Genomic DNA, 14,690 nt, shown 5'->3' on the forward strand with positions numbered 1-14,690 from the left:
TCATGATTACCCTTTTGCTCCCTCATCTCCTTTATGTCATTAAGCTAAAAGGATTCTGAGTCCTTCTTTACCTTAAGTCCTGCCACTTCCTTGTTTTTATGAACTGTCTTTCCTGTGTATTTGTTTACTTTCCCTATTAAACTGAATTTAAGATACTTTGAAGAATGACCATGTTCCTAATATTTACCCTAGACTTGGAGCATGCTGGGCCCCAGTAGAGGGTGGGGAAGGGAAGGAAAATACCTGAGCCATTCTGTGCTTTTAGTGCAAATCCATAAGTTTACAGATTTCTTATAAAAAAACTGTATAAGATACCTGCAAAATCAGCTTGATCAAAACCCAGCACAACCTCAGAGTCATTTTATTAAGTTAAAATTCTTGCCTGTAGACAAATGCAGCCTTGCATGTACATTCTTCAGCCAAACTGGACAATTAACTTCTCTTCTAATTTGACCTACCCTTTTGGGCCTTATATTACCCAGGTCTTTGCTATGATTATGCTCACAGCATCATAAATTTCAAACCCCAAAATTTCAGCATCATAACAACTGACGTTTATCCCACATGCACAGGTCCATAGATGGGCTGCAGTTTGGCTGACTTCAGTGTTGCCCATCTGGACCAGGCAGTACCCAGGCCGGGCTTGGTTCACATCAGCAATCAGGTGGCCTCGTTCCTGGACCCAAGCTGAAGGGACAGCAGCTCCCCAGGGAGCTGGGGAGGTGCTCCCAGAGGGCGGCCAGAACTTATCATACTTCATAAGACACAGGCTGCACCCACATTCCATCAGCACCAGCAAATCACAAGGCCAAGCTGAAAATCACCAGGGCTGGGGAACTGCACTCTACCCACGAGGGCAGAATGGAGTGAGTATCTGCCATTTGGTTCTCTCATCTACCACACACCTCTACAGTTTTATTTTTACTATTCCATGTGTCAAAAATGCCCCAACCATTCACAAACCTACCTATGAAAACCTGGCCCACCCTTAAAATCCCCGTTCAGATGTCACGCTCCCCCTGGTGTCACTGGGCAGTTACAATCTTTCTTTTTTCCAAACACCAGTATCTACAGAGCTCCAGTAGCATTTATTATATATGGCATTGCTTTGCAATCATTTGGATACATTGTATTATAGGATACCGCCTATAAAATACTGAGCACCTTTTGTTTTATATATTCATAACCTAGTATTTAGAGATAAGAATAAAGCTGAGCAGGTTGGGATTAAGGTAATTCAGAACACAGGGGTAAGAAAGATATTGTCTATATTTTAGAATCACACCTACTCTTTGAGACCAAAGGAAGAAAAGTTTATTATGTCCAGAACCTAAATTTTCTGTAGCACATAATCTAACTCAACTTGTTTGGATAGCTCATTTAAATAATCTAAACACAGGGAGCCCAGAATAAGAATGAGGGCCTTTAATCCTGTATAACTTAATGTAACGCCTGGATACATCCTACAGTATATTAAGCAGATATATAAGCAGATAATCAAAAAGTATTGGCAAAGTCCTTTAAGGAATGGAAAAAAAAAAATATGGAACTATTAAACTTTACCACCAGGGGGTACCCCTGATACTGTGTCAAACATTAGGGCCATCCAAATCAATAATCCAAGCCCTTGATTTTGAGACTTGCTCTTGTGAAGTTTATGTAGGTAGCAGAGAAGCTTAGACCACCTATACTTATTCCTAAGAGTCACATCCAGATGACCTCTTGTGTTGCTCAGATGTGGCCTCACTCTCTCTAACCCCAACCCTCTAAGTGAAATCACTGTCCTCCCCACTAGGTGGGACATGACATCCAGCGGTGAGAGTCTCCCTGGTGGCATGGGAGATTACTCCCAGGGATGAGTTCGGCCCTGGTACTGTGGGATCAACAATTCCATCCTGACCAAAAGGGGGAAAAGAAGTGTAACTAATAAAGTGTCAGTGGCTGAGAGAGTTCAAATAGCGTCTAGAGGCTACTCTGCATAAGAGGTTGCTTGCTCTTATGCAAACTTCAGTTAGACATTGCTACTATTATAACTGCCAACCCCCAGCCAAAACCATTCCTGCCAATCCTAAAGAATACCTAGAGTGTTATGTAAGATTCTACAAAGGTTCCATGTACTAGGGTAACTTTTCAGAAACCTACAGCCTCCAGATGGGTCCCTGGGCTAGATAAATCCTGAAATGCAGAGGGGCCAGCCTCTCCAGAACATCAGATAGTTCCATCTTCCTACCCGCTATTATTGATAGCCCCTTCCCACATGAACAAGTTAGAATGGCCATAGCCCAAATACCCCTAAAGAGTGGGAGAGAAAGATCAAAGGGGATAATGGAGTTATACAGAGAAGGTAGGGAATAATAAACGAATATGGTAGCTGAATCGTGATATTGATATTTCTTTTAGTCTCCATTATGCTAGAGCAGCTAGAAGTAAAAACCTAAAATTGTGGAATTATAACCCATACCAAACTCTGAAATCTGTTCTACAACTAATTGCCGTGCTGTGAATTGAAATTTACTGCTTTTATGTATACATGTTATTTTTCACAAAAGAGAAAAAAAAGTCTATTGTGATGATAAAAAAAATATTCCTTCTAGTCTCCTATATTCTGGAGCAGCTAGAAGGAAAAATCTGAGAGGATCGTATGGTAGCCCATGACAAACTCTGGGATCTGTCCTGTAACTACTGGTTAAAGAGTACCCTGAAAAGTATTGCTTTTTTCTTTCTTTGCTTTGTATATATGTTATATTATACAATAAAAAAGTTTTTTAAAAAATGCTGAGCACCTTTAAAGAGAGGACAGTGAGCAGTTCATTTCATTATTACCGGCATCACCCAATGCTTTTAAGTGGTAGACCCTCAGCAAATGTTGTATGAAAAAATGAACACATATGCGTATTTGGGTCCATGTGATTGTGCCTGTATCTGCATAAAGGAAAACTACAATGATTAAGGAGGCTCTGGCATCAGACAGACCAATGCGCAAATCCTGTCTTCTCAGCTGTGTGACATCTGGGAAGATACTTGACCTGTCTGTGCCTCAGTTTCCTTAGCTATAACATAGAGACTGCAATCATCCATGTAAAGGATTGAATCCAAGGTAAGCACTCAACAAATCTTCTAGTTTCTTGTTATTATACACTATAATAAACTTTATTTCTCTTCTTATATATAATGTGATGAAAATATTTTTTAAATATATAATGATAGGGACTGAAAAGAGCATATGTTAGGGTAGTAGAATTGTAAGTAAAGCATTCTGTCTTTGATTTTCCTCATGGATAATATGTTTTGTTTGTGCTATTAAAAAAATAGACATTTATTTTCCTTGGTGTTCAGCCAACTCTGGGGTGGTGACGGACCTACCCTGCTCCACAGAGATGACTTTATAAGCAGATGCTGTGTGCCGGGCCTATTGTAAATCCTTCTTTTTCTAATTCTCACAACAGTCCTGCAAGGGAATGAATATGCTGCCCATTGTATAGATAAGACGGTTGAGACTGTGAGAGGTTGAATGATTTGTCCAGTGCTGTGCAGTTAAGGGTGTAAAAGATGGGAAACAGATGTTAGGCCTGACCCTGACATTCAGACTTGCTTTTCCACCCTCTTTGCTATTCAGTCACTATTTACAGGTAATTCATAGTGTGAAGAATAAGTAAGGGGAACTAAGAACTCGGTTCCTGCTACCACTTTCAAGAAAAAGAAATGGCTGATTTCTAGAGGTGGGGCAAGAGATACATAGTCTAAGCCTGGAGCAGTTTGTCATGCCAGAAAATAAGGATCTACTGAAAAAATGCTAGGGGAACATCAAAAGGACCCAGGAGCCAACTGACAGAGTTCCTGGCCAAAGCTGGAATAATTTGAGCAAAAACAAATGAAGTGGTATTGGATTATAGCCCAGAACATAAAATAAATATCCATGAGTCCAAACTGAGCTATATAAATAATTGACTAGAGACATGACTAAGGGAGAACAAGGCATGAGACAGATCTCTTATGCAGGAGGGGTCCAGAAAGTTCAGTCCCCCCTGGAGGAGGTGCAGCACCCCTACTGGGGAAGTGTGGGCTCTGTGCAGCGACCTCCCTCCGCAGAGCCCAGGGAGGGTGTGAAAGAGGCCCCCCTACAGTGGAGGAGCCTGAGCAGCCAGCACTGCTCAGCCAGGTGTCAGTCACTGCCAGCAGGGGCAGGTCACTCAGCAGTGTGCACCCCTCATAGGATGCCATGGGCATGGCACTGGCCTCTGCAGCCTCCTTCCCAGTACCCCATGGCCCCTACAAACACGAGAAAAGAACCAGGCAAATCCCAGCTGAGGGCACACTGCAAAGCACCTGGCCCCTACACCTCATAAGTGTCAAATCTCCTTTAAAATAAGGAAAGCCTGAGAGACTGTCATGGCCAAGATGAGCCCAAGTAGACTAACATCAGAGTGGCATCTGCAGGGGAAAAAGGACTCCCTCAGGTGAAAATTAAGAAAACCTGAGTATGTGTGAACTTTAATAGTAACATATCAATATTGGTTCATTAACTGTGATGAATGTACCTTACATATATGAGATGTTGATAATAGAGGAGCCAGGTGTGGGATACGGGAATGCTCTGCTATCTTCATAACGTTTTTTGTAAATCTAAAACTACTCTAAAATTAAAAGTTTATTTAAAAAACAACAAGGACTGGGTATAGAGACAAGTCCAACTCTGAGGGTGACCAAGGTAGAGCTAGAATGAAGGTTGAAATGGGTCTCCCTGTTTTCTCGGTGGTACTTAAAAGGACCAAAATGCTTGCCAAATGCTTGCACCCCATCACAGTGAAAGCTGACTTCCCCAGCGAAGTAGCTATCAACTGACCCCAAATGGGGGGCCAATTTGCCAAATCATAAAGCAATTTATTCCATAGTTGTCTGGCCACACTATCACATTTTCTCCAAGTGGGTCCTCTCCTTGCAGCACTTAACCCCTTGAAAATAATTATTTGAGCCACAATCAGCTCAATATCTAGCTTCCTTGGTACCGTGGGCATTCCAAGAAGGCAGGGGCCTTTCCCACTGTATCCCAACATGGCACCTGCTAGGCATTGCGTAATTATTTACCAAATTCAAGACAGTCAAAGGCGTCTAAAGGAACCACAGCCAGCACTTCTAGCTTGACCTCAGCTCCCTGCAGATCAAATGAGAGGCCGTTGGGACACACATGGCTTAATTTCCAGTCTTCGCTGTCTCTTACCCTCCAAGTCCCCAAATACCATCACCTCTAAGCATTTCAGACAAGATCGGAGAGACAGGACTCTTATCTTTGTCAACAAATCTATTTCTAGAAAACACTGAAGTTTCCTAAAATCCAAGGAAATCATATGATGCACATGTTTTCTTCTGTGTGGCCCATCTATTTGCCTAAGAATTTAGACTAAGCTCAGGCTTCTCTACCCAGTGGCATCACCGGTGAACACAGACGTCTAAAAACCACAGGCAATATATGACCAAAGCACTGTGGGGGAAACTGAAAGCATAAAACAGATTTCATTAGGCCTCTCAGGTGCATCAATCTTCATTATTGTTATTTTATTCTATCAGTGCATTCCAGGTCACAGCAAGTTAGTAATTTTGCCATATCTTTTGCTGCCTAGCTTTATGTAAGTGCTGCTAAGAATAAAATTAAGCAGTGGGAGAAAAACATCAGTTTGGTGTCTAAATTTAGAAAACTTGATGAATAAATCTCTTAAATTCATTGTGTGAAGAGCGAGGAACAAACCATTCCTTATTGGAAAGATGAAATAAATAGAAAATAAAAGATGATTGTCTTTAGAGTTTAGAACAACTCCCCACCCCCCCTGCTTCCGACCTTCTTTTATTTATAAATGAGTGCATTGGTTGAGTGTGTATTTTCATTCACATAAGCCTCAACTTGAATTTTAAGGAAGATGTAATCAAGGCGAGCTCGTTATTAGCTCAGGGGCGTGGTACGTCCTGGGGTGAGGGACCTTATGGTTACCCACAGATGTGCCATGACTCGTCTTCAAGAGCTCGTGGGGAGCAGGTACCCAACACTGGGCACTGCAGACATCTGCCAGCCTTTCGTCCTCGCACCCCACCCTCCCACCCAACATCTGGCAGCCCTCCCTCCCTGCCCCCCCAGCCCCCTGCTGCCTCCACATCTGCTGCACACGGCTCTGCAGCTCAGAAGCAGATCTAGTCAAAGGCTCTCAGCACAATGTCCCAAAGAGGGGGTGACCTGCAGTCACATGCTGTGGGGGAGTGCAGCAGGGCTTGTTGTTAGGGTTTTTTTACCTTAAACTTTAAATGAAGACACAGTGCACTTGGAAGCATGCTCCCATGTCCAGTGGGTTCTCACCGAGAGGCGTGTTAAAGACTGAAATACACAGTTAATATTAACCTTTTTAAAAGTTTTCCATCATCCTAGGAATTGGAGGCTACAATCAAATTGAAAGAAATAATAATTAAGGAATAAAAACAATTTTACGCTGATGACATGCATCTTAGGAGCAAAGAGAATTAATGCCTATTGGGAAATAAATGGACACAGTACCTATGTTTTGCCAGTGAAGAATAAACGCATTAAGAAGGTGTCTTGAGCATAATTCCCAAGAGACTTGTGAACCTAGGGCAGGAAGGGAGCCCCATGTGACCCGTGGCAGTGTAGACAGTCCCTCTCACCATTGCCAGCGTGCACGACCCCGCCTGGCTTGGAGCCCGTCTCACCCAGGGGGACTGACGCGTGTCCCCGCCTGTCCACAGGGGAGAAAAGAGCCTTGAGGTTAAGTCCGGGAGGTGGCATCATCCCCCTGAGACGCCTCACCTCGCCTCACTTAGGTCACCCCACTCAGGTTTCTCGCTGACAAACTTGGGGTGCAGACCATTAGCACAGCTTGCGGCTACCTGGTTCGTGGCACAACATGGAACTATGCCGAGTCAGCTAATTCCCCACTTTCCTCCCGCCCTCCCGCGCACACGTGTTCACACACACGCACACACACACACACACACGCATAGCCATCTCCTCCCTCCTTCAGACCAGCCTCTATTCCTTTTCTCCAAAAGAAAAGGCGCTCGCTCTTTCTTTTCCCAGAGAAGGACGTGTAAAAGCCTGAGTGTCCTGGGCCCAGGCGTGTCCCCGAGTGGCCCTGGCTCCGGTGTGAGGCCACTCTGGGCTTTGGGACGCCACCGCCCATGGGTGCCTCACAGGGTCGCAGCAGACCCGGGCCCTACAGAGCGTTTTATCATTTCATTACACATTTAAATTAGTAATTACTTCTGGGACATTGTTTAGATTCTGTTGCAGGATGAAAATTCTCGTTCAAAAGTTTAAACTTGTGTAGTCACTGTTCTCAGTTGAAATACCTTGCACATATGTTTGTCTGTTTTGTTCTCTGCAAAAGCATCATTTTAGTCACTAAGAATGCTAAAAACAAAGGGTTATATTAACATTGTTTTCTCTTTTGATAGTTACCTGGAGTGGGGAAGTTTCTGTGCCTATTAAAATCACAGGGGAAAGCAAATTCGGTTAGGCTGGAGCTAGACTAGAATTGCAAATGGTCTTTGCATGTTGAAGTTGTCGCTGGCAGATGGCATCAATAAAGTCTGCGGAGAGAGCACAACAAGCTGAAGTGATGCCTGGATGCACTGGAAGGGCATCTGTGTGGGAGGAGAAGCTTTGCCTTCTGGCCTGGCTCTTGCCATCAGCTGGCTCTATGATGGCCAACTTGCCCCTTGCCTCTCTGGACTTGGTTTTTCTCACTGAAAATGAGTAAGCTTCTCTAGACCTTTTTTTTTTTACTTTGTATTAAGAAAAAATTCAAACAGTAGATAAAATAGTATAACACAGCTACCATAATGATCAATATGTCTTGTTTCATTTATACCTCCCTGATTTCCTCCCCCCTTCCCTGCTGACTAGTTATTAAAGCAAATTCTAGACATCAAAATATTTCACCCATAACACCTGTGCATTTCTAAGAGATAAAGACAATACCATCAGACCATCATAACAAATTGACGAAATCAGAAGGAAAAGGGCAAAAATACTGTAAAAATTCCTTCAGTCGCTTTCAACTCCAACATTTCAAGGCCCAAACCCTCCCAGAAGCTAGACCTGAGTCAGTGACAGTCCCACACTCCTAAAAACACCGAAGGTTTTTACTGGATTCTACACAGAAGGAAGATTTTTAGCACTTTTATCTGATATACAACTCTACTCTCCAATTCTGGATTTCATGTGAAAGAGGAACATGATAAATGTAGGACTGAGTAACAAGCCAACCAAAAGATTCAAGTGTTCAAAAAGAAGGAAGATTCCTCATGTAACATTAAAGAACTAGAATTATTCTAACTAAAAAGGATGCACACAATTGTAGCAAATTAGAGGCAAGAGTCATTCATTTGTTGATGTGCATTTATAGCCATTCGTTCAACAAATTCATATTAACCACTTGCCTGGTACCAAGACAGTGGTAAGAGATAGGAATGCAAAATGAATACGACCCAAAGTGAGTGTGGAAATCAGCTGTTCTGCTTCAACCAAGGAAAAAGTAGTAGCAATTGGCTAAATATACAGTGGGAAGACTAGCAAAGTATTGAAACGGATTTTTTTAGGGACATTAGGCAGAGTATTTTTAGAGGCAGGAGAATTTCATTTTTATTTTTATTTTATTTTTTATATAACAAGTATAGAGAATAGAAGGTATTTTAAAATAACATTCACACCTAAGATTTTATAAACCCTAATGTGATACTTTGAAAAAAAAATGGTATAACAAAGTGCAGATACTGTCATTTTTGTTACCTGATATTTTCATCTGTCTGATACTGGCAGTTATCCTAAATGTAAAGTAGAAACACCCTAATAATTCAGGTTTGCTTCTTAGAAACTGAAAATGTAAAATATGCCCTACCCTCAGCTCTCCAGACAGAAGGCATGGGTGTGGGAAACTCAGTTGGAAGGTTAAGAGTCATTTCAACCTTCCTTCCCCCCAAGGTCCCTCCTAGTGGGACAGCAGACACTATTATCTGCTAAATACAAGATTATTGGTTGCTGGGTCACCACAGCGATTTTGATAACAGCAGCTCAAGAGCCCAGTGCCTGAGGAAGACCACCTCAGGTGACCAGGCCCCTGCCACAGGCTGCCCTGGGCCCTCAGACAGGACAGGCATTGGCCTGGTGACCATGCCACACTCCTTCCCTCCACCCACAAGCTCACATATTTTGGTGGTTCAGGCCTCCCCCCAGTTGCACTAAGCCACACCCCCAACCTGTACTCAGTCCAGCTCTTCACAGCCTGCTGGAGGTATAACAGGTGAATCAGCCACAGAGCAGGGCCTGAATGGCCAATCCAGCTCCCTGGAAGTACGGAAGCACACCCCTCATCAAGAAGCCAGGTGGAGGTGGGCACTGTCAGAGCAGCCATGGTGAAAGGGGTATCAGGTGGAGGTGAGCACTTTCAGAGCAGCCAGATGGAGGTGAGCACTGTCAGAGCAGCCAGGTGGAGGTGAGGTGAGCACTGTCAGAGCAACCATGGTGAAAGAGGTGCTTCTGGACCCTTATAAAGCAGACAGTCCTGGCCCATCCCAGGCTCCGCTGGCCTTCGTTGCACATGTGACAAGCTTGAGGGACACTGGTTAGATGCATGAGCGTTGAATCTGCACCTGCACCCCCCTTCTAGCAGGGCCCCTAGTCTGGAATCGGTGCACTGCCGTTTCATCCCAGATATCATCAGCTCCAGGATCTCAGCAAGACACCTACCTTCTCTGGGCCTCAGTGCCTTCATCTGAGAAATGGTGGCACTAAGCAAAGGTTTGGAAGGAATAAGCAATCTTATTTCTACACTGCCAAAAGAATTTAATATATCTTTACTGTTACTATATAAATGGAAATACTTATTGGGAGACTAAATGAAGTAGTACATGTGAGCTGATGAGGGTAGTGCCTGGCATACCATAAGTGCTCAATAAATGTTAGTTTGTATTACATTTAAACATGTTTCTCATCCTTTTTCTTTTCCATGTACATCAAGGGTGGAAATCAATCATTCTGCCTTGTAAGCTTTCTAATATCTATAAACTCAGAGAAATTATTTTCCAGGTAATGATTTTTTTTTAAGATTTGATTAAAAATCTCTTTGCCTTGGGCAGGCCATGGTGGCTCAGCAGGCAGACTTCTTGCCTACCATGCCAGACACCTGGGTTCGATTCCCAGTGCCTGCCCATGCAAAAACAAAAACAAAAAAAAACTCTTAGCCTTATTGTAGGAACCTCAGTTGCTGTGATATTGCATTCAACCAGCATTGCCTGATCACCCACTCTGTGTCAGGCACATCTGAAAAGTGTAAATTTTTTTAAAAGATCATTGAAGAAAAGCCTACCTAAACAAACCTAACCCTGGTTATTTTTTTGACAGTCATTATTTATTGTCAGCCCTAAGATGCAGCTATTGAAAATAGCAAGAAAGTGTAGGTCATTCATTTACTCAAACAATACTTATGACCACATGCTCTGCTGTGCAAATCGCTGAGGCAGAGCGTTATGGGGTCCCCAGGCTGGGAGCTGTCTCAGTCCTGTAGGAAAAAGGTCACGTGCACAAGTACCTAGCAACCAGACAGTAGCAAGCGCCGTAAAAGACGAAGAACTTCCGCTGGAGGCAGAGAGAAATCCGAGCGAACTTCTTGGAAGAAGGTGGTATTTAAACCAGTCCTTTAGTGGTGAGCAGGATGCCAGTGAAAAGCACCGGTCTTAGGAAGGGGCGTGGGCAGGGAATCCCAGGAAGAGGAACAGCTAAGAGCAGGAAGGCCTGGACATCTAGGAGATGCGAGAGGCGGGTGGGGTCGTGTGGGGCCGGGATGGGGGGGTGGGGGCAGAGGGACTGTGAGGAAGGACGACCACATGGGGCCAGACTGGGGGGCTCCTGCGTTAGCTGAGGACCAGCTCAGAGGGAGGAGGCAGCGCCTTCGGAGGGCTTTACGAAGATCAGTCTGACGACTTTTTTCCTTTTAAAAACTAAAAGAGGAAAATCGAGGCCTTAGCTCCCACTTGTAGGGCCTGACGTCAGGCCGTCTCTCGCAGCAACTCTGTCCTGGCACCAATGGGCAGCTGCGGACGCTCGGCTGGACTGGGGTAGAAATCTCAGGGGTCTCTGTAAGGGCAGCACCGTCCATGCACAAGGACATAGTTTTTATTTTCCCTGGACAGTCCTACAAACCAAGTCCTCAGAACACGTTTTTTGCCCTTGATGCTCCTACCCCCAGCCTAGACAGCCTGCCAGCCATTGAGGTGAAAGCATCACGGCAAAGCACTCAGGCTTCTCATCGAGGTAGCTTTGAAGGTGCCAGGCTCATGTCGTAAGTTAGATAAACTCTCAGGAGCCTGTCACCTCTGTAATTCCGGGTTTAAATTCATACTGCATCATAAATAAAATAGGCTTGGTGGCGTCTGCCGATCTAGGGGGAGCATTTGTTCAACTTTCTGAAGAAGCGCCCTCTCAGGCACACTCAGTATCATTTGTGTTTCCTATTTGGGAGGCCCTGCCACAGACAGAATCGACCTTGAATCTCTCTCCTCTCCCTCTCTCCCACTTCCCTCCTCTCCTTTTTCTGCTCTTTCATTTCTTCCTCATAGGACGAAGCAAGCCGAAGATGCAAGCGAGCAAACCCCAGATACCACGGGTGCTGTGGAGCAAATCCAGGAGCGGAACCTGTGCTGCAACAGGGCCAATCAGCGCGTAGACGCTGCTGGTGCTGTTGTCTGCTCTGCTCCCACAGCCTCTTCATGAAGCTGTCCATCATGCCGAGTTGGTTCCACAAAAAGGCTTCTAGAAGAGGTCCTATTTCAGAGAGGGGTGCTGAGTATTTACCAGTGTGTCTGCTAACCATCATTAAAGTTATTGCTACCCAAAATGGGACATAATGTGTGGGAAGCTCTGTGATAACTACTGCTCATGACATGTGAAAACATCCCCTCTTCCCAAGAGCTAAAGAGTTTGTTCATTTTATATCTGCTGAATTCCTGTTTCAGGGGGCCTGTGGCAGTCTTCCAAAAGTTAGCTGCCAAAACTATGACTATACTTAGATGTTTATTACACAGCAAGATGGTGGATGCTGAAGACTCAGAAAAGCAAAGAAAACTGGAGCTCATTAGCACCCAGGCCGGGCAAGATTTGGGAAGCTTCTGAACTGAGAGATATTTCTTGAAGAATTTTAGCTGTGTTATTTCTGAGGGCAAAAGAAAAAAAAAGTCTAAGCTATAAACAGAAGCAGCATAAAGAAGTTAATGTTAAAGTGATAATGACCAGAGAAGAGGTGATAGCAAACAGGAAAGACTGACCCCAAACTCCAAGACAAATAGATGAAATCATTGATTTCTCCATCCTGCAGTTTGACGTGACTGACAAGCTGCCCCTGCTTCAGAGCCTGGAAATGCAGGAGGAGAAATCAGTTTTGAATTCTTTTTCTTTCCGAAAGTTACATATGCCATTTTGGAATCATCACAAGTTTCAACGGGATAGTATCCAAATAAACGCCAGCTTCCTGGATGTAGGAGACAAGCCAGCAGTGCGGAAACGGGCGCATAACTGACCTGGAAAATGAGGAGGGCCTCTCCAAACTCCACACACAGCTGAATGCACCGCATTTGGTGTCTTCTTCGCAGTGCCTCCATGTGATTAGATTTGAAAGGACCAACCCGAGCTTAGCCTAAAATCTGCTTTAACTGCTTATAAACTGTGTGCTGTCATTAAATATAGCTGAAGAGTGAAGGAGAAACAGTGATTTAAAAGCATCTATACAACTCTACATTTTAAGCCACGTTTTATTTAATCCTTCTGTTTAGTAAAGCCTTGTGGCATGGAAATGGTCTATGTTCTCCTTTATTTCTCAGAATAAAAGTGAAAACTAATTGCATGCCGCTTTTAAACAGTTTAGAAAATAGTTTGAAACTAGCCTATTAAGTTGCATAACTACAGATGACACTTGGCCCCTAACTGTAGCTCGAGGGTTGGTCACTGTCGGTTCATTTTCATTCTCTTCGCCAACACCCATCACCCTTCACCCCAAACAAAACAAGCTACTTGCGAATTAAGATTCCTTCAAAGGCCTAAATGGAGCAGCATAGATGTGTAAACAGTGTCACCTAGTGGACGGGGAAGGAAGGACAGTAGTGAATCTGCACAGGTGGAAATAAGGGCTGGCAGCCAGCTTTGGGCTCCCTTTCCCCTTCCTCTGGTCACTGTATCAATCAAGAGCCAAAAATAAAGTTCCGTCAAGGAGATACCAAAAGCAAGCCAATAAGACCACAGCTTTCACTGTCTAGTTCCCCGCTCCAGGGACGGCCCCACAGAAAGAAAGATAACGGCTGGCATTTGTTGACCATTTGCATGATTTTGCAGATTGCTTTGCCTGGGTCATCTCACCTCTTCATCCAAGTAAACCCATTAGGCAGGTCATCATTTCTACTATTTGTTGGGCAGTTTTGCTGATTTGCCCAAGGTCATAGAGCCCGACACAGATCACGTGTGCAGGAACACCCAGGAGGCAGTGCCCTGCACACCTGTGCCCCGAGGGCAAGCAAGGAGATCTTGGGGGGACAGATATGGGTAATAACACTATAGTTCATACATATCGAGCATTTACTGTGCCAGATTGCTTAGGGGATAAAAATATGAAATGATATATGAAGGTTGCCCTCCAAAAGCTTATGCTTTACAAGATAACATAAATTTGTAGAGAGCTTTAAAGTTCACATCATTCTAAGCTGCCTTTGTGGCCCTAAAAGGTGTAATGACAGGCCTGATTGTAGAAACGAGATTTGCCGATTCTACCAAGGTCACACAGATAAGAAAGGGCTGCTGTTTCCAAGGTCATCCCTCATCTCGCACTCCTTGTTCCTGGATGCAGCTGCAGGCTATGCCAGAGGGCAGAGGAGAAAGGTGGCAGAGACTCAGGCCTCATCATGACAGGACTCGAGAGTGGAAGGTCCCTCCTCGCCCTCTACCACTCCAAACCGCCCTCAGAGGAATGGCCATAAATCAGATCTCTCAGCAGATCAGGTTGAAACAAAACATTTACATTCTATGAGTCTCAAAAAACTAGAACTATAAGAAAATTTCTTTAACCTAAAGGAATGTATATATTAAAATCTACAGCTAGCATCATACTTAATGATGTCTAGATTATTTCCCTCTAAGATCAGTAACAAAGCAATATTTCATCTCTCATCATTCCTATTCACCATCGTATTGGAAGTCCTAGCTAGTGCAATAAGACAAGAAGAAACAAAATGTATACAAATTAGAAAGAAAGAAATAAAATGTCTTTATTCACAGACAACGCGATTGTCAATGTAGAAAAAGCTCTTGGAATAAGCCAGTTGAGCAATGTCCCAGGATACAAGGTCAATATGCAAAAGTCAATTGCTTTCCTAAATACCAGCAATGAACAACTAGAATTCAATATTAAAAAACAATGCCATTTGCAATAGCCCCACCATCATTAATAAATAAATAAAGAACAAAGAAGGAAGGAATGAAAGAAAGAGAGAGGGAAAGAAAGAAATTACTGTCAGTGAGGAAAAACAATCTTGCAGCATATAAAGATAGGCTACTACAACCGGGAATAAAGTGTACTCTACCTTTGTAAGGTCTGAGGAGGTCTGTCAGAAGGAAGACTGGACTTCAGAATCCCAGGATCCCCAGAGGC

The sequence above is a fragment of the Tamandua tetradactyla genome, chromosome 5 (assembly GCF_023851605.1).
Source record: "Tamandua tetradactyla isolate mTamTet1 chromosome 5, mTamTet1.pri, whole genome shotgun sequence".
Classification (NCBI taxonomy): Eukaryota; Metazoa; Chordata; class Mammalia; order Pilosa; family Myrmecophagidae; genus Tamandua; species Tamandua tetradactyla.